The sequence below is a fragment of the Eleutherodactylus coqui genome, chromosome 7 (genome assembly GCF_035609145.1).
Source record: "Eleutherodactylus coqui strain aEleCoq1 chromosome 7, aEleCoq1.hap1, whole genome shotgun sequence".
In the NCBI taxonomy this organism is placed as follows: domain Eukaryota; kingdom Metazoa; phylum Chordata; class Amphibia; order Anura; family Eleutherodactylidae; genus Eleutherodactylus; species Eleutherodactylus coqui.
The window spans coordinates 181,332,827-181,351,592 of NC_089843.1; positions in this window are offsets into that span (position 1 = coordinate 181,332,827).

The window sequence follows — 18,766 nt, forward strand, 5'->3', positions numbered from 1 at the left end:
TTGGTGTCCCTAATAATATGGCCATTCAGTGTACATCAATGTATTTTTATATTTTTGGTTACTAGTAGAGATGAGCGAGCACCAAAATGCTCGGGTGCTCGTTACTCGGGACGAAATTTTCGCGATGCTCGAGGGTTCGTTTCGAGTAACGAACCCCATTGAAGTCAATGGGCGACCCGAGCATTTTTGTATATCGCCGATGTTCGCTAAGGTTTCCATTTGTGAAAATCTGGGCAATTCAAGAAAGTGATGTGAACGACACAGCAACGGATAGGGCAGGCGAGGGGCTACATGTTGGGCTGCATCTCAAGTTCCCAGGTCCCAATATTAAGCCACAATAGCAGCAAGAGTGGGCCCCCCCCCTCCCAACAATTTTTACTTCTGAAAAGCCCTCATTAGCAATGCATACCTTAGCTAAGCACCACACTACCTCCAACAAAGCACAATCACTGTCTGCATGACACTCCGCTGCCACTTCTCCTGGGTTACATGCTGCCCAACCCCCCCCCCCTGCACGACCCAGTGTCCACAGCGCACACCAAATTGTCCCTGCGCAGCCTTCAGCTGCCCTCATGCCACGCCACACTCATGTCTATTTATAAGTGCGTCTGCCATGAGGAGGAACCGCGGGCACACACAGCAGAGGGTTGGCACGGCTAGGCAGCGACCCTCTTTAAAAGGGGCGGGGCGATAGCCCACAATGCTGTACAGAAGCAATGAGAAATATAATCCTGTGCCACCGCCATCAGGAGCTGCACACGTGGGCATAGCAATGGGGAACCTATGTGCCACACACTATTCATTCTGTCAAGGTGTCTGCATGCCCCAGTCAGACAGCGGTTTTTTTATAAATAGTCACAGGCAGGTACAACTGGGAATCCCCAACTCCGCAATGGGAATTCCGTGTGCACCCACAGCATGGGTGGCTCCCTGGAACCCACCGGCTGTACATAAATGTATCCCATTGCAGTGCCCTGGACAGCAGAGCTAACGTCAGATTAAATGCAGGTGAGCTTCGGCCCACACTGCATGCCCCAACCTGACCGGGCTTTTTAATTCATAGACACAGGCAGGTACAACTCCCTATTGTGAAGTCCCTGTGGACCGACAGCATGGGTGGGTGCCAGGAAGCCACCAGCGGCAGATAAATATATCCCATAGCATTGCCCATCACAGCTGAGGTAATGTCATGTTTAATGCAGGTGGGCTTCGGCCCACACTGCATGCCCCAGTCAGACTGGGGTTCTTTAGAAGTGGACACATGTAGTTACAACTCCGTGTGGACCGACAGCATGGGTGGCTCCCTGGAACCCACCGGCGGTACATAAATATATCCCATTGCAGTGCCCAGCACAGCTGATGTAACGTCAGCTGTAATGCAGGTGGGCAAAAAATTAATTGGATTACACTGTAGGCGAGGGCCCCAAAAAATTGGTGTACCAACAGTACTAATGTACCTCAGAAAAATTGCCCATGCCCAACCAAGAGGGCAGGTGAAACCCATTAATCGCTTTGGTTAATGTGGCTTAATTGGTAACTAGGCCTGGAGGCAGCCCAGTTAAAATAAAAATTGGTTCAGGTGCAAGTTTCAACGCTTTAATGAGCATTGAAACGTATAAAAATCTTTTAGAAAAATTATATGACTGAGCCTTGTGGGCCTAAGAAAAATTGCCCGTTCGGCGTGATTACGTGAGGTTTCAGGAGGAGGAGCAGGAGGAGGAGGAGGAATATTATACACAGATTGATGAAGCAAAAATGTCCCCGTTTTTGATGGTGATAGAGAACGATGCTTCCATCCGCGGGTGCAGCCTACGTATTGCTTACGTATCGCTGCTGTCCGCTGGTGAAGAAGAGAAGTCTGGGGAAATCCAGGCTTTGTTCATCTTGATGAGTGTAAGCCTGTCGGCACTGTCGGTTGACAGGCGGGTACGCTTATCCGTGATGATTCCCCCAGCCGCACTAAACACCCTCTCTGACAAGACACTAGCCGCAGGACAAGCAAGCACCTCCAGGGCATACAGCGCGAGTTCAGGCCACGTGTCCAGCTTCGACACCCAGTAGTTGTAGGGGGCAGAGGCGTCACCAAGGACGGTCGTGCGATCGGCTACGTACTCCCTCGCCATCCTTTTACAGTGTTCCCGCCAACTCAGCCTTGACTGGGGAGCAGTGACACAGTCTTGCTGGGGAGCCATAAAGCTGGCAAAGGCCTTGGAGAATGTTCCCCTGCCTGCGCTGTACATGCTGCCTGATCTCTGCACCTCCCCTACTACTTGGCCCTCGGAACTGCGCCTTCTGCCACTAGCGCTGTCGGATGGGAAGTTTACCGTCAGTTTGTCCACCAGCGCCCTGTGGTATAGCATCATTCTCGAACCCCTTTCCTCTTCGGGAATGAGAGTGGAAAGGTTCTCCTTATACCGTGGGTCGAGCAGTGTGTACACCCAGTAATCCGTAGTGGCCAGAATGCGTGTAACGCGAGGGTCACAAGAAAGGCATCCTAACATGAAGTCAGCCATGTGTGCCAGGGTACCTGTACGCAACACATGGCTGTCCTCACTAGGAAGATCACTTTCAGGATCCTCCTCCTCCTCCGGCCATACACGCTGAAAGGATGACAGGCAAGCAGCATGGGTACCCTTAGCAGTGGGCCAAGCTGTCTCTTTCCCCTCTTCCTCATGCTCCTGCCCTCCTCCTCCTCAACGCGCTGAGATATAGACATGAGGGTGCTCTGACTATCCAGCGACATACTGTCTTCCCACGCCTCCGTTTCCGAGTGCAAAGCGTCTGCCTTTATGCTTTGCAGGGAACTTCTCAAGAGGCATAGCAGAGGAACGGTGACGCTAATGATTGCAGCATCCCTGCTCACCATCTGGGTAGACTCCTCACAGTTTCCAAGGACCTGGCAGATGTCTGCCAACCAGGCCCACTCTTCTGTAAAGAATTGAGGAGGCTGACTCCCACTACGCCGCCCATGTTGGAGTTGGTATTCCACTATAGCTCTACGCTGCTCATAGAGCCTGGCCAACATGTGGAGCGTAGAGTTCCACCGTGTGGGCATGTCGCACAGCAGTCGGTGCACTGGCAGATTAAACCGATGTTGCAGGGTCCGCAGGGTGGCAGCGTCCGTCTTGGAGTTGCGGAAATGTGCGCTGACCCGGCGCACCTTTCCGAGCAGGTATGACAAGTGTGGGTAGCTTTTCAGAAAGCGCTGAACCACCAAATTAAAGACATGGGCCAGGCATGGCACGTGCGTGAGGTTGCCAAGCTGCAGAGCCGCCACCAGGTTACGGCCGTTGTCACACACGACCATGCCCGGTTGGAGGCTCAGCGGCGCAAGCCAGCGGTCGGTCTGCTCTGTCAGACCCTGCAGCAGTTCGTGGGCCGTGTGCCTCTTATCTCCTAAGCTGAGTAGTTTCAGCACGGCCTGCTGACGCTTGCCCACCGCTGTGCTGCCACGCCGCGCGACAGCGACTGCTGGCGACGTGCTGCTGCTGCTGACATATCTTGATTGCGAGACAGAGGTTGCGTTGGAGGAGGAGGAGGGTGGTTTAGTGGAGGAAGCAGCCTCCACTAAATTCACCCAATGTGCCGTCAGGGAGATATAGTGGCCCTGCCCGCCTGTGCTTGTCCACGTGTCCGTTGTTAAGTGGACCTTGGCAGTAACCGCGTTGGTGAGGGCGCGTACAATGTTGCGGGAGACGTGTTCGTGCAGGGCTGGGACGGCACATCGGGAAAAGTAGTGGCAACTGGGAACCGAGTAGCGCGGGGCCGCCGCCGCCATCATGCTTTTGAAAGCCTCCGTTTCCACAAGCCTATACGGCAGCATCTCCAGGCTGATCAATTTGGCAATGTGCACATTTAACGCTTGAGCGTGCGGGTGCGTGGCGGCGTACTTGCACTTGCGCTCAAACAGTGGTGCTAGCGACGTCTGGACGCTGCGCTGAGAGGCATTGCTGAATGGGGCCGAGGACAGCGGAGGTGAGGGTGTGGGTGCAGGCCAGGAGACGGTACTGCCTGTGTCCTCAGAGGGGGGTTGGATCTCAGTGGCAGGTTGGGGCACAGGGGGAGAGGCAGTGGTGCAAACCGGAGGCGATGAACGGCCTTCGTCCCACCTTGTGGGGTGCTTGGCCATCATATGCCTGCGCATGCTGGTGGTGGTGGCTCCCCAGCTGATCTTGGCGCGACAAAGGTTGCACACCACTGTTCGCCGGTCGTCAGGCGTCTCTGTGAAAAACTGCCACACCGTAGAGCACCTTGACCTCTGCAGGGTGGCATGGCGCGAGGGGGCGCTTTGGGAAACAGTTGGTGGATTATTCGGTCTGGCCCTGCCTCTACCCCTGGCCACCGCACTGGCTCGGCCTGTGCCCACACCCTGACTTGGGCCACCGCGTCCTCGCCCGCATCCACGTCCTCTAGGCCTACCCCTCAGCATGCTGTATTTCCAGTAGTGCAGAAACAGAACGCTGTAATTAAATGTGCCACTTATTGGCCAGTGGTTGGAGGCTGACTTCGCTTACGGAACGCACAGCAGAGCCAGGAAATAATTTTGCGCAAGCCTGCTGTAACACTTAGCTGGCTGCGTATGAATTAGGAGGACAACTACTCCCAGCACAGACCCAGTACACTGAGGACAGTCACAGGCAGCCCAAATAGATTTTTTTTCACAAATGTTTTTGGAAAGGCCCACTGCCTATATTCAATAAATATGTCTTCTGTCCCTGCCTCACCACTACTGGCCCTGGAGTATGTAAAATAACTGCAGACTGTTGCACTGTGGACTGGAATACAGCGGTGATGTAACAGCCAACACAGAGCCAGGAAATAATTTTGCGCAAGCCTGCTGTAAAACTTAGCTGGCTGCGTATGAATTAGGACAACTACCCCCAGCACAGACCCAGTACACTGAGGACAGTCACAGGCAGCCCAAATAGATTTTTTTTCCCAAATGTTTTTGGAAAGGCCCACTGCCTATATACACTGTATATGTCTTCTCTCTCTGCGTCACCACTACTGGCCCTGGAGTATGTAAAATAACTGCAGACTGTTGCACTGTGGACTGGAATACAGCGGTGATGTAACAGCCAACACAGAGCCAGGAAATAATTTTGTGCAAGCCTGCTGTAAAACTTAGCTGGCTGCGTATGAATTAGGACAACTACCCCCAGCAGAGACCCAGTACACTGAGGACAGTCACAGGCAGCCCAAATAGATTTTTTTTCCCAAATGTTTTTGGAAAGGCCCACTGCCTATATACACTGTATATGTCTTCTCTCTCTGCGTCACCACTACTGGCCCTGGAGTATGTAAAATAACTGCAGACTGTTGCACTGTGGACTGGAATACAGCGGTGATGTAACAGCCAACACAGAGCCAGGAAATAATTTTGCGCAAGCCTGCTGTAACACTTAGCTGGCTGCGTATGAATTAGGACAACTACCTCCAGCACAGACCCAGTACACTGAGGACAGTCAGAGGCAGCCCAAATAGATTTTTTTCCCCAAATGTTTTTGGAAAGGCCCACTGCCTATATTCAATAAATATGTCTTCTGTCCCTGCGTCACCACTACTGGCCCTGAAGTATGTAAAATAACTGCAGACTGTTGAACTGTGGACTGGAATACAGCGGTGATGTAACAGCCAACACAGAGCCAGGAAATAATTTTGCCCAAGCCTGCTGTAACACTTAGCTGGCTGCGTATGAATTAGGACAACTACCCCCAGCACAGACCCAGTACACTGAGGACAGTCACAGGCAGCCCAAATAGATTTTTTTTCCCAAATGTTTTTGGAAAGGCCCACTGCCTATATTCAATAAATATGTCTTCTGTCCCTGCCTCACCACCACTACTGGCCCTGGACTATGTATAATTACTGCGGGGCGCAATGCTCTGCACGGCCGATATACAAAAAAAAATGTGCAACACTGCAAAAAGCAGCCTCCACACTACTGCACACGGTTAGATGTGGCCCTAAGAAGGACCGTTGGGGTTCTTGAAGCCTAAAATACTCCTAACACTCTCCCTATAGCAACTCCAGCAAGACAGCACTTTCCCTGATCTCTGTCAGAACGCATCTGTGGCTAGCCGCGGGAGGGGCCGATTTATATACTCGGGTGACACCTGATCTCGCCAGCCACTCACTGCAGGGGGGTGGTATAGGGCTTGAACGTCGCAGGGGGAAGTTGTAATGCCTTTCCTGTCTTTCTATTGGCCAGAAAAGCGCGCTAACGTATCAGAGATGAAAGTGAAAGTAACTCGAACATCGCGTGGTAATCGTCTCGAGTAACGAGCATCTCGAACACGCTAATACTCGAACGAGTATCAAGCTCGGACGAGTACTTCGCTCAGATCTAGTTGTGAACAAGGACCCTGTCAGTCCAAAATGTGTAAGGGTTGATCATTGTACCATGGCACCTCTCTTTTCCTGATTTTAACATGGTGTAATAAAGCATGAAGTTTTTATGGAATTGTGGATGTGCCAGACTCTCCTCATTTGCAATGCATTGGTAATCTAAGACTTTACACGCTGCTCTGATTGGCCAGCGCTGCTCACACGAGGAAGTAACATGCACTGCCTGAATGCTGATGCACAGTTTGCATTGCATGGTTATAGGAGCATTCAGGTCAGTGGTGCAATCGGGAAAAGGATCGTAGAAGTAATAAACAAGTGCTAACCTCTAGTTTCTGGACAAATTTTGTGCCAAAATTAGAGATGAGCGAGCACCAAAATGCTCGAGTGCTCGTTACTCGGGACAAAATTTTCGCAATACTCGAGGGTTCGTTTCGAGTAACGAACCCCATTGAAGACAATGGGCGACCCGAGCATTTTTGTATTTCGCCGATGTTCGCTAAGGTTTTCATTTGTGAAAATCTGGGCAATTCAAGAAAGTGATGGGAACGACACAGCAACGGATAGGGCAGGCGAGGGGCTACATGTTGGGCTGCATCTCAAGTTCACAGGTCCCACTATTAAGCCACAATACCGGCAAGAGTGCCCCCCCCCCCCTCCCAACAACTTTTACTTCTGAAAAGCCCTCATTAGCAATGGATACCTTAGCTAAGCACCACACTACCTCCAACAAAGCACAATCACTGCCTGCATGACACTCCGCTGCCACTTCTCCTGGGTTACATGCTGCCCAACCCCCCCTGCACGACCCAGTGTCCACAGCGCACACCAAATTGTCCCTGCGCAGCCTTCAGCTGCCCTCATGCCACGCCACGCTCATGTCTATTTATAAGTGCGTCTGCCACAGGAAAAGCAGGCACACACAGCAGAGGGTTGGCACAGCTAGGCAGTGACCCTCTTTAAAAGGGGCGGGGCGGTAGCCCACAATGCTGTACAGAAGCAATGAGAAATATAATCCTGTGCCACCGCCATCAGGAGCTGCACACGTGGGCATAGCAATGGGGAACCTATGTGCCACACACTATTCATTCTGTCAAGGTGTCTGCATGCCCCAGTCAGACCGCAGTTTTTAATTCATAGACACAGGCAGGTACAACTCCCTATTGTGAAGTCCCTGTGGACCCACAGTATGGGTGGCTCCCTGGAACCCACCGGCGGTACATAAAAATATCCCATTGCATTGCCCAACACAGCTGAGGTAGTAATGTCGTGCTTAAAGGGGTGGTCTCGCGAAACCAAGTGGGGTTATACACTTCCGTATGGCCATATTAATGCACTTTGTAATATACATCGTGCATTAAATATGAGCCATACAGAAGTTATTCCACTTACCTGCTCCGTTGCTAGCGTCCTCGTCTCCATGGTTCCGTCTAAATTCGCCGGCAGCTTGCTTTTTTAGACGCGCTTGCGCAGTCCGGTCTTCTCCTTTCAGCACGAGCCGCTTCAGTGTGCTCCCCGCTACAGCTCTTCTGCGCATGCGCAGATGAGCTGTCACTGCTCGGGAGCGCGCTGGAGCGGCCATTCTGTACCATCCTCTGTTAGAGGAAGGTGCAGAGCCGCCCAGCTGTCCGGAGAAGCCGCCCAGCTGTCCTGCCGTCCAGCTGTCCTGCCATCCAGGTAAGTGATGGGCCGCGGGGGGGGCTGTCGTCACTGTCGCTGCGATGGGGGGGCTGTCGCTAGGCCGGGGGGGGCTGTCGCTGCGATGGGGGGGCTGTCGCTAGGCCGGGGGGGGCTGTCGCTAGGCCGGGGGAACTAGCGCTGGGCCAGGGGGGTAAGTGATGGGTCGGGGGTGATGTTCACTGACAGGTGAAGGCCCCGGAGCCCAGCGCTGGGCTCCGGGGCCTTCACCTGGGCTCCGGAACCTAGCGCTGGGCTCCGGGGCCTTCACCTGGGCTCCGGAACCTAGCGCTGGGCTCCGGAACCTAGCGCTGGGCTCCGGAACCTAGCGCTGGGCTCCGGGGCCTTCACCTGGGCTGAGGGTCTAGCGCTGGGGAGCCGGGAGCGTAGCGCTGGGGAGCCGGGGGCTAGCGCCGGTTACCTGCTGCCTGGCGGTGGGTGACTGGTCGGCGGCTGCGGGGCGTCTGGTCGGCGGCTGCGGGGCGTCTGGTCGGCGGCTGCGGGGCGTCCGGTTGCCATGGAGACACAGCTGGCAGCGTCTCGGGAGCGCGCACGTCGGGCTGCAGCGAGCGACGGGGAAAGAGCCGGCGGCCATCTTGGGGAAACTTTTATAAGTTGCTGAAACGCTGGAACGGTAAGTACAAACCAGCTAGGAAAGTCATTTACAGGGGTAATTAGTAATGTATGTTTAATTAGGGGGACTGGGCAAAAAAAAAAAAATTCACTGCTTCCTCGAGACATCTCCTTTAATGCAGGTGGGCTTCGGCCCACACTGCATGCCCCAGTCTGACTGGGGTTCTTTAGATGTGGAAACAGATGCATTTATAATTCTCTGTGGACCCACAGCATGGGTGGGTGCCAGGAAGCCACCGGCGGTACATAAATATATCCCATTGCATTGCCCAACACAGCTGAGGTAGTAATGTCGTGCTTAATGCAGGTGGGCTTCGGCCCACACTGCATGCCCCAGTCAGACTGGGGTTCTTTAGAAGTGGAAACAGATGCATTTATAATTCCCTGTGGACCCACAACATGGGTGGCTCCCTGGAACCCACCGGCGGTACATAAAAATATCCCATTGCATTGCCCAACACAGCGGATGTAACGTCAGCTGTAATGCAGGTGGGCTAAAAATTCATTTGATTACACTGTAGGCGAGGGCCCGCAAAAATTGCTGTATCAACAGTACTAATGTACATCCAAAAAATTGGCCATGGCCAACCAAGAGGGCAGGTGAAACCCATTAATCGCTTTGGTTAATGTGGCTTAAGTGGTAACTAGGCCTGGAGGCAGCCCAGTTTAACGAAAAATTGGTTCAAGTTAAAGTTTCAACGCTTTTAAGAGCATTGAAACGTATAAAAATTGTTTAGAAAAATTATATGAGTGAGCCTTGTGGCCCTAAGAAAAATTGCCCGTTCGGCGTGATTACGTGAGGTTTCAGGAGGAGGAGCAGGAGGAGGAGGAGGAGGAATATTATACACAGATTGATGAAGCAAAAATGTCCCCGTTTTTGATGGTGATAGAGAACGATGCTTCCATCCGCGGGTGCAGCCTACGTATTGCTTACGTATCGCTGCTGTCCGCTGGTGAAGAAGAGAAGTCTGGGGAAATCCAGGCTTCGTTCATCTTGATGAGTGTAAGCCTGTCGGCACTGTCGGTTGACAGGCGGGTACGCTTATCCGTGATGATTCCCCCAGCCGCACTAAACACCCTCTCTGACAAGACACTAGCCGCAGGACAAGCAAGCACCTCCAGGGCATACAGCGCGAGTTCAGGCCACGTGTCCAGCTTCGACACCCAGTAGTTGTAGGTGGCAGAGGCGTCACGGAGGACGGTCGTGCGATCGGCTACGTACTCCCTCACCATCCTTTTACAGTGCTCCCGCCGACTCAGCCTTGACTGGGGAGCGGTGACACAGTCTTGCTGGGGAGCCATAAAGCTGGCAAAGGCCTTGGAGAATGTTCCCCTGCCTGCGCTGTACATGCTGCCTGATCTCTGCGCCTCCCCTGCTCCCTGGCCCTCGTAACTGCGCCTTCTGCCACTAGAGCTGTCGGATGGGAAGTTTACCATCAGTTTGTCCACCAGCGCCCTGTGGTATAGCATCATTCTCGAACCCCTTTCCTCTTCGGGAATGAGAGTGCAAAGGCTCTCCTTATACCGTGGATCGAGCAGTGTGTATACCCAGTAATCCGTAGTGGCCAGAATGCGTGTAACGCGAGGGTCACGAGAAAGGCATCCTAACATGAAGTCAGCCATGTGTGCCAGGGTACCTGTACGCAACACATGGCTGTCTTCACTAGGAAGATCACTTTCAGGATCCTCCTCCTCCTCCTCTTCCTCCTCCTCAGGCCATACACGCTGAAAGGATGACAGGCAAGCAGTGGGCCAAGCTGTCTCTTCCCCCTCCTCCTCATCCTCCTCATGCTCCTCCTCCTCCTCCTGAACTCGCTGAGATATAGACAGGAGGGTGCTCTGACTATCCAGCGACATACTGTCTTCCCCCGGCTCAGTTTCCGAGCGCAAAGCGTCTGCCTTTATGCTTTGCAGGGAACTTCTCAAGATGCATAGCAGAGGAATGGTGACGCTAATGATTGCAGCATCGCCGCTCACCACCTGGGTAGACTCCTCAAATTTTCCAAGGACCTGGCAGATGGCTGCCAACCAGGCCCACTCTTCTGTAAATAATTGAGGAGGCTGACTCCCACTGCGCCGCGCAAGTTGAAGTTGGTATTTCACTATAGGTCTACGCTGCTCATAGAGTCTGGCCAACATGTGGAGCGTAGAGTTCCACTGTGTGGGCACGTCGCACAGCAGTCGGTGCACTGGCAGATTAAACCGATGTTGCAGGGTCCGCAGGGTGGCAGCGTGCGTGTGTGATTTGCGGAAAGGTGCGCAGATCCGGCGCACCTTTCCGAGCAGGTATGACAAGTGGGGGTAGCTTTTCAGAAAGCGCTGAACCACCAAATTAAACACATGGGCCGGGCATGGCACGTGTGTGAGGCTGCCGAGCTGCAGAGCCGCCACCAGCTTACGGCCGTTGTCACACACGACCATGCCCGGTTGGAGGCTCAGCGGCGCAAGCCAGCGGTCGGTCTGCTCTGTCAGACCCTGCAGCAGTTCGTGGGCCGTGTGCCTCTTCTCTCCTAATCTGAGTAGTTTCAGCACGGCCTGCTTACGCTTGCCCACCGCTGTGCTGCCACGCCGCGTGACACCGACTGCTGGCGACGTGCTGCTGCTGACACATCTTGATTGCGAGACAGAGGTTGCGTAGGAGGAGGAGGAGGGTGGTTTAGTGGAGGAAGCATACACCCCCGCAGATACCAGCACCGAGCTGGGGCACGCAATTCGGGGGGTGGGTAGGACGTGAGCGGTCCCAGGCTCTGACTCTGTCCCAGCCTCCACTAAATTCACCCAATGTGCCGTCAGGGAGATATAGTGGCCCAGCCCGCCTGTGCTTGTCCACGTGTCTGTTGTTAAGTGGACCTTGGCAGTAACCGCGTTGGTGAGGGCGCGTACAATGTTGCGGGAGACGTGGTCGTGCAGGCCTGGGTCGGCACATCGGGAAAAGTAGTGGCGACTGGGAACCGAGTAGCGCGGGGCCGCCGCCGCCATCATGCTTTTGAAAGCCTCCGTTTCCACAAGCCTATACGGCAGCATCTCTAGGCTGATCAATTTGGCAATGTGCACGTTTAACGCTTGAGCGTGCGGGTGCGTGGCGTCGTACTTGCGCTTGCGCTCAAACTGTGGTGCTAGCGAAGTCTGGACGCTACGCTGAGAGACATTGCTGGATGGGGCCGAGGACAGCGGAGGTGAGGGTGTGGGTGCAGGCCAGGAGACGGTAGTGCCTGTGTCCTCAGAGGGGGGTTGGATCTCAGTGGCAGGTTGGGGCACAGGGGGAGAGGCAGTGGTGCAAACCGGAGACGGTGAACGGGCATCGTCCCACCTTGTGGGGTGCTTGGCCATCATATGCCTGCGCATGCTGTTGGTGGTGCCTCCCCAGCTGATCTTGGCGCGACAAAGGTTGCACACCACTGTTCGTCGGTCGTCAGGCGTCTCTGTGAAAAACTGCCACACCGTAGAGCACCTTGACCTGTGCAGGGTGGCATGGCGCGAGGGGGCGCTTTGGGAAACAGTTGGTTGATTATTCGGTCTGGCCCTGCCTCTACCCCTGGCCACCGCACTGGCTCGGCCTGTGCCCACACCCTGACTTGGGCCTCCGCGTCCTCGCCCGCGTCCACGTCCTATAGGCCTACCCCTACCCCTCAGCATGGTGTATTACCAGTGATTTGATTTCCCAGGCAGGAAATAAATTGGCGCAAGCCTGCTGTTAAACGTAGCTGGCTGCGTATGATTTGTTTACTATCTCCACCCACCACACACGTACACAGAACGCTGAGGACTGACAGAGGCAGGGCACATAGAATGTTTCCCTTTTTTTAAAAAGAAAAGGCCCACTGACTATATTCAATCAGATAAGATATGTGTTGCACAGAAATGCAGTTATATGAAGTGCAGCACAGCGGTAACTTTTCCCAGGCAGCAAATAAATTGGCGCAAGCCTGCAGGACAAATTGAATGTTTCCCTTTTTGGGAAACGGAGGGCCCACTGACTATATTCAATCAGATAAGATATGTGTTGCACAGAAATGCAGTTATATGAAGTGCAGCACAGCGGTTACTTTTCCCAGGCAGCAAATAAATTGGCGCAAGCCTGCAGGACAAATTGAATGTTTCCCTTTTTGGGAAACGGAGGGCCCACTGACTATATTCAATCAGATAAGATATGTGTTGCACAGAAATGCAGTTATATGAAGTGCAGCACAGCGGTTACTTTTCCCAGGCAGCAAATAAATTGGCGCAAGCCTGCAGGACAAATTGAATGTTTCCCTTTTTGGGAAACGGAGGGCCCACTGACTATATTCAATCAGATAAGATATGTATTCTGGCCCTGCCTACACAATTCTCTCCCTGTAGTATTACTGCAAGGCGCAATGCTCTGCAGACAGCCGATTTTGAAAAGAAAAAAAAATGCAACACTGCTAACAGCAGCCTGCACAGTACTGCACACGGATAGATGTGGCGCTAAGAAGGACCGTTGGGGTTCTTGAAGCCTACACTCACTCCTAACACTCTCCCTGCCTAACCACCACTTCTGTCCCTGTACTATTAATGCAAGGCGCAATGCTCTGCAGACTGCCGATTTTGAAAAAAAAATAAATTGTGCAACACTGCTAACAGCACCCTCCACAGTACTGCACACGGATAGATGTGGCCCTGAGAAGGACCATTGGGGTTCTTGAAGCCTACACTAACTCCTAACACTCTCCCTACAGCAGCTCCAACACGATACCACTGTCCCTCAGCTAACTCACAAGACATCTGAGGCGAGCCGCGGGAGGGGCCGACTTTTATACTCGGGTGACATCTGATCGCCCCAGCCACTCACAGAGCAGGGGGGTGGTATAGGGCTTGAACGTCACAGGGGGAAGTTGTAATGCCTTCCCTGTCTTTTAATTGGCCAGAAAAGCGCGCTAACGTCTCAGAGAGGAAACTGAAAGTAACCGGAACACCGCGTGGTGCTCGTTAAGAGTAACGAGCATCCCGAACACCCTAATATTCGCACGAATATCAAGCTCGGACGAGTACGTTCGCTCATCTCTAGCCAAAATCATTGGATCTCTTTAAAAAAGCACTCCTGGGATTTTTTCATTCATTATGTATCTATTCCCCCACTATATATAAATCACTTAGTCTTACCTTGTTTGGTTATTCCTTTGTATCTGAAAAATTCCCTTCAGTTGCAACATGTGATCTAATGGTGACACCCCCTTCCTTCCCCTGGGATTTTCTAACCTTTTTGTTCTCGAAAGGGGTCACTACTAGAACTGTGTGATGAAATTACATACAGTGTACCACATATTCTATTATCAGGGGACAGGCACTCCTATCACATTCTTGTCATATAGTTAAAATAAAGAAGATGACAGTTCATCTTCCATGATTGTATACTTATGGTCTTAAGCTTATTTAGGTCAATGTAAAGGTTAATGATATTTACACTGTCCACGCAGCAGGCAGAATTGGCATAGCTTCTAGCTAATGCTGTCCTAATACATCATAAGATTGATGTGAAAGTTAAAACAACATAAGAATGGTGCCTGATAAGCATCAGACAGGCGGCTGCACTACATGAAAAAGATTGCAATTAAGAGGGAAGACGTCCACAGTGTGACAGGCAATCAGGTAAAAGGAGGGCATGGTTCGAGAAATGTGTTTTCAGGAGAGTGCTTCTTTAGGGTATTTGTACACATAACACTATTGGTGAGGTTTTTTGACTTGAAATCAGCTATGTATCAACGGCTGATTACAGAAGGTACAGCAATCCCTTCACCTTTTAAGTCTTCATGCTGTCAGCGCTCCCTGGTACCCAGGGGCCTGTAGTGGGCATTACCCTTAAATCTAATGCCATATTTTTTGCAGCATACCATACATTACTTGTAATATTTGGAAATATCTTGCAATAGAGTCTATATTTGCATTTGTTGCCTCCAGAGAAATGTAATATATTGAGGGTTTTTCATTCAGTTTTAGTCATTGCCTCAGTCATGGCAATTTCCTATGTAATTAAAGGATGCATTCACCGTCTTCTTGCTACAATTATGGATGTACGCCCAATTGAGAATCTTCATGCCATGATTAATCTCTTTGTTTCACGAACTATCCTGGAAGTCATTCTTAGTCGGGGATTAACAATGGCATATTCATATGTGAAGTTTTCATCTTTCATCATTTTTGGTCAAACTAATTAAGATGTAATTAGGTTTTAAGAAGTCGAAAAATAATTTCCGTATGATGATGCAGAATAGGGAACAATTACCAACTGTAGTAAGATTTCACCATACAGTAGAGCACAAATATAATAAGCAGTATGATATTTTCTAGAGTAGGAGGCAGATGTATGATTAAAGTAATTGAAGTTGATATTTCTTGAAATACTATTAGCATTTGATCCTATGTTAGATGCTTTCATATCTGATCTATAATTCACCTTCTATCTGTCACACATTATTTTTAGCATTTGTTTCATACTTATGTGTGAATTTCAACTTCTAGTATGCTAGTAACTAGAGATGAGCGAACGTACTCGTCCGAGCTTGATACTCGTTCGAGTATTAGCGTGTTCGAGATGCTCGTTACTCGTGACGAGTACCACGCGATGTTCGAGTTACTTTCACTTTCATCTCTGAGACGTTAGCGCGCTTTTCTGGCCAATAGAAAGACAGGGAAGGCATTACAACTCCCCCCTGCGATGTTCAAGCCCTATACCACCCCCGTGCAGTGAGTGGCTGGCGAGATCAGGTGTCACCCGAGTATATAAATCGGCCCCTCCCGCGGCTCACCACAGATGCATTCTGACATAGCTCAGGGAAAGTGCTGCTGGTTCCGGAGCTGCTATAGGGAGAGTGTTAGGAGTATTTTAGGCTTCAAGAACCCCAATGGTCCTTCTTAGGGCCACATCTAACCGTGTGCAGTAGTGTGGAGGCTGCTTTTTGCAGTGTTGCACTTTTTTTTTTTTTTTTGTATATCGGCCGTGCAGAGCATTGCGCCCTGCAGTAATTATACATAGTCCAGGGCCAGTAGTGGTGGTGAGGCAGGGACAGAAGACATATTTATTGAATATAGGCAGTGGGCCTTTCCAAAAACATTTGTGAAAAAAAATCTATTTGGGCTGCCTGTGACTGTCCTCAGTGTACTGGGTCTGTGCTGGGGGTAGTTGTCCTAATTCATACGCAGCCAGCTAAGTGTTACAGCAGGCTTGGGCAAAATTATTTCCTGGCTCTGTGTTGGCTGTTACATCACCGCTGTATTCCAGTCCACAGTTCAACAGTCTGCAGTTATTTTACATACTTCAGGGCCAGTAGTGGTGACGCAGGGACAGAAGACATATTTATTGAATATAGGCAGTGGGCCTTTCCAAAAACATTTGGGGAAAAAAATCTATTTGGGCTGCCTCTGACTGTCCTCAGTGTACTGGGTCTGTGCTGGAGGTAGTTGTCCTAATTCATACGCAGCCAGCTAAGTGTTACAGCAGGCTTGCGCAAAATTATTTCCTGGCTCTGTGTTGGCTGTTACATCACCACTGTATTCCAGTCCACAGTGCAACAGTCTGCAGTTATTTTACATACTCCAGGGCCAGTAGTGGTGAGGCAGGGACAGAAGACATATTTATTGAATATAGGCAGTGGGCCTTTCCAAAAACATTTGGGGAAAAAAATCTATTTGGGCTGCCTGTGACTGTCCTCAGTGTACTGGGTCTGTGCTGGGGGTAGTTGTCCTCCTAATTCATACGCAGCCAGCTAAGTGTTACAGCAGGCTTGCGCAAAACTATTTCCTGGCTCTGTGTTGGCTGTTACATCACCGCTGTATTCCAGTCCACAGTGCAACAGTCTGCAGTTATTTTACATACTCCAGGGCCAGTAGTGGTGAGGCAGGGACAGAAGACATATTTATTGAATATAGGCAGTGGGCCTTTCCAAAAACATTTGTGAAAAAAAATCTATTTGGGCTGCCTGTGACTGTCCTCAGTGTACTGGGTCTGTGCTGGGGGTAGTTGTCCTCCTAATTGATACGCAGCCAGCTAAGTGTTACAGCAGGCTTGCGCAAAATTATTTCCTGGCTCTGCTGTGCGTTCCGTAAGTGAAGTCAGCCTCCCACCACAGGCCAATAAGTGGCACATTTAATTACAGCGTTCTGTTTCTGCACTACTGGTAATACAGCATGCTGAGGGGTAGGGGTAGGCCTAGAGGACGTGGACACGGGCGAGGACGCGGAGGCCCAAGTCAGGGTGTGGGCACAGGCCGAGCCAGTGCGGTGGCCAGGGGTAGAGGCAGGGCCAGACCGAATAATCCACCAACTGTTTCCCAAAGCGCCCCCCTCGCGCCATGCCACCCTGCAGAGGTCAAAGTGCTCTACAGTGTGGCAGTTTTTCACAGAGACGCCTGACGACCGACGAACAGTGGTGTGCAACCTTTGTCGCGCCAAGATCAGCTGGGGAGCCACCACCACCAGCATGCGCAGGCATATGATGGCCAAGCACCTTACAAGGTGGGACGAAGGCCGTTCACCGCCTCCGGTTTGCACCACTGCCTCTCCCCCTGTGCCCCAACCTGCCACTGAGATCCAACCCCCCTCTGAGGACACAGGCACTACCGTCTCCTGGCCTGCACCCACACCCTCACCTCCGCTGTCCTCGGCCCCATCCAGCAATGTCTCTCAGCGCAGCGTCCAGACGTCGCTAGCGCCACAGTTTGAGCGCAAGCGCAAGTACGCCGCCACGCGCCCGCACGCTCAAGCGTTAAAGGTGCACATTGCCAAATTGATCAGCCTGGAGATGCTGCCGTATAGGCTTGTGGAAACGGAGGCTTTCAAAAGCATGATGGCGGCGGCGGCCCCGCGCTACTCGGTTCCCAGTTGCCACTACTTTTCCCGATGTGCCGTCCCAGCCCTGCATGACCACGTCTCCCGCAACATTGTACGCGCCCTCACCAACGCGTTTACTGCCAAGGTCCACTTAACAACAGACACGTGGACAAGCACAGGCGGGCAGGGCCACTATATCTCCCTGACGGCACATTGGGTTAATTTAGTGGAGGCTGGGACCGAGTCAGGGCCTGGGACCGCTCACGTCCTACCCACCCCCAGAATTGCGGGCCCCAGCTCGGTGCTGGTATCTGCGGCGGTGTATGCTTCCTCCACTAAACCACCCTCCTCCTCCTCCAACGCAACCTCTGTCTCGCAATCAAGATGTGTCAGCAGCAGCAGCACAACGCCAGCAGTCGCTGTCGCGCGGCGTGGCAGCACAGCGGTGGGCAAGCGTCAGCAGGCCGTGCTGAAACTACTCAGCTTAGGAGAGAAGAGGCACACGGCCCATGAACTGCTGCAGGGTCTGACAGAGCAGACCGACCGCTGGCTTGCGCCGCTGAGCCTCCAACCAGGCATGGTCGTGTGTGGCAACGGCCGTAACCTGATGGCGGCTCTGCAGCTCGGCAGCCTCACGCACGTGCCATGCCTGGCCCATGTCTTTAATTTGGTGGTTCAGCGCTTTCTGAAAAGCTACCCACACTTGTCATACCTGCTCGGAAAGGTGCGCCGGGTCAGCGCACATTTCCGCAACTCCAAGACGGACGCTGCCACCCTGCGGACCCTGCAACATCGGTTTAATCTGCCAGTGCACCGACTGCTGTGCGACATGCCCACACGGTGGAACTCTACGCTCCACATGTTGGCCAGGCTCTATGAGCAGCGTAGAGCTATAGTGGAATACCAACTCCAACATGGGCGGCGTAGTGGGAGTCAGCCTCCTCAATTCTTTACAGAAGAGTGGGCCTGGTTGGCAGCCATCTGCCAGGTCCTTTGAGGAGTCTACCCAGATGGTGAGCGGCGATGCTGCAATCATTAGCGTCACCATTCCTCTGCTATGCCTCTTGAGAAGTTCCCTGCAAAGCATAAAGGCAGACGCTTTGCACTCGGAAACGGAGGCGGGGGAAGACAGTATGTCGCTGGATAGTCAGAGCACCCTCATGTCTATATCTCAGCGCGTTGAGGAGGAGGGGGAGGGGGAGGAGCATGAGGAGGAGGGGGGAAGAGACAGCTTGGCCCAGTGCTGAGGGTACCCATGCTGCTTGTTTGTCATCCTTTCAGCGTGTATGGCCGGAGGCGGAGGAGGAGGAGGAGGAGGAGGATC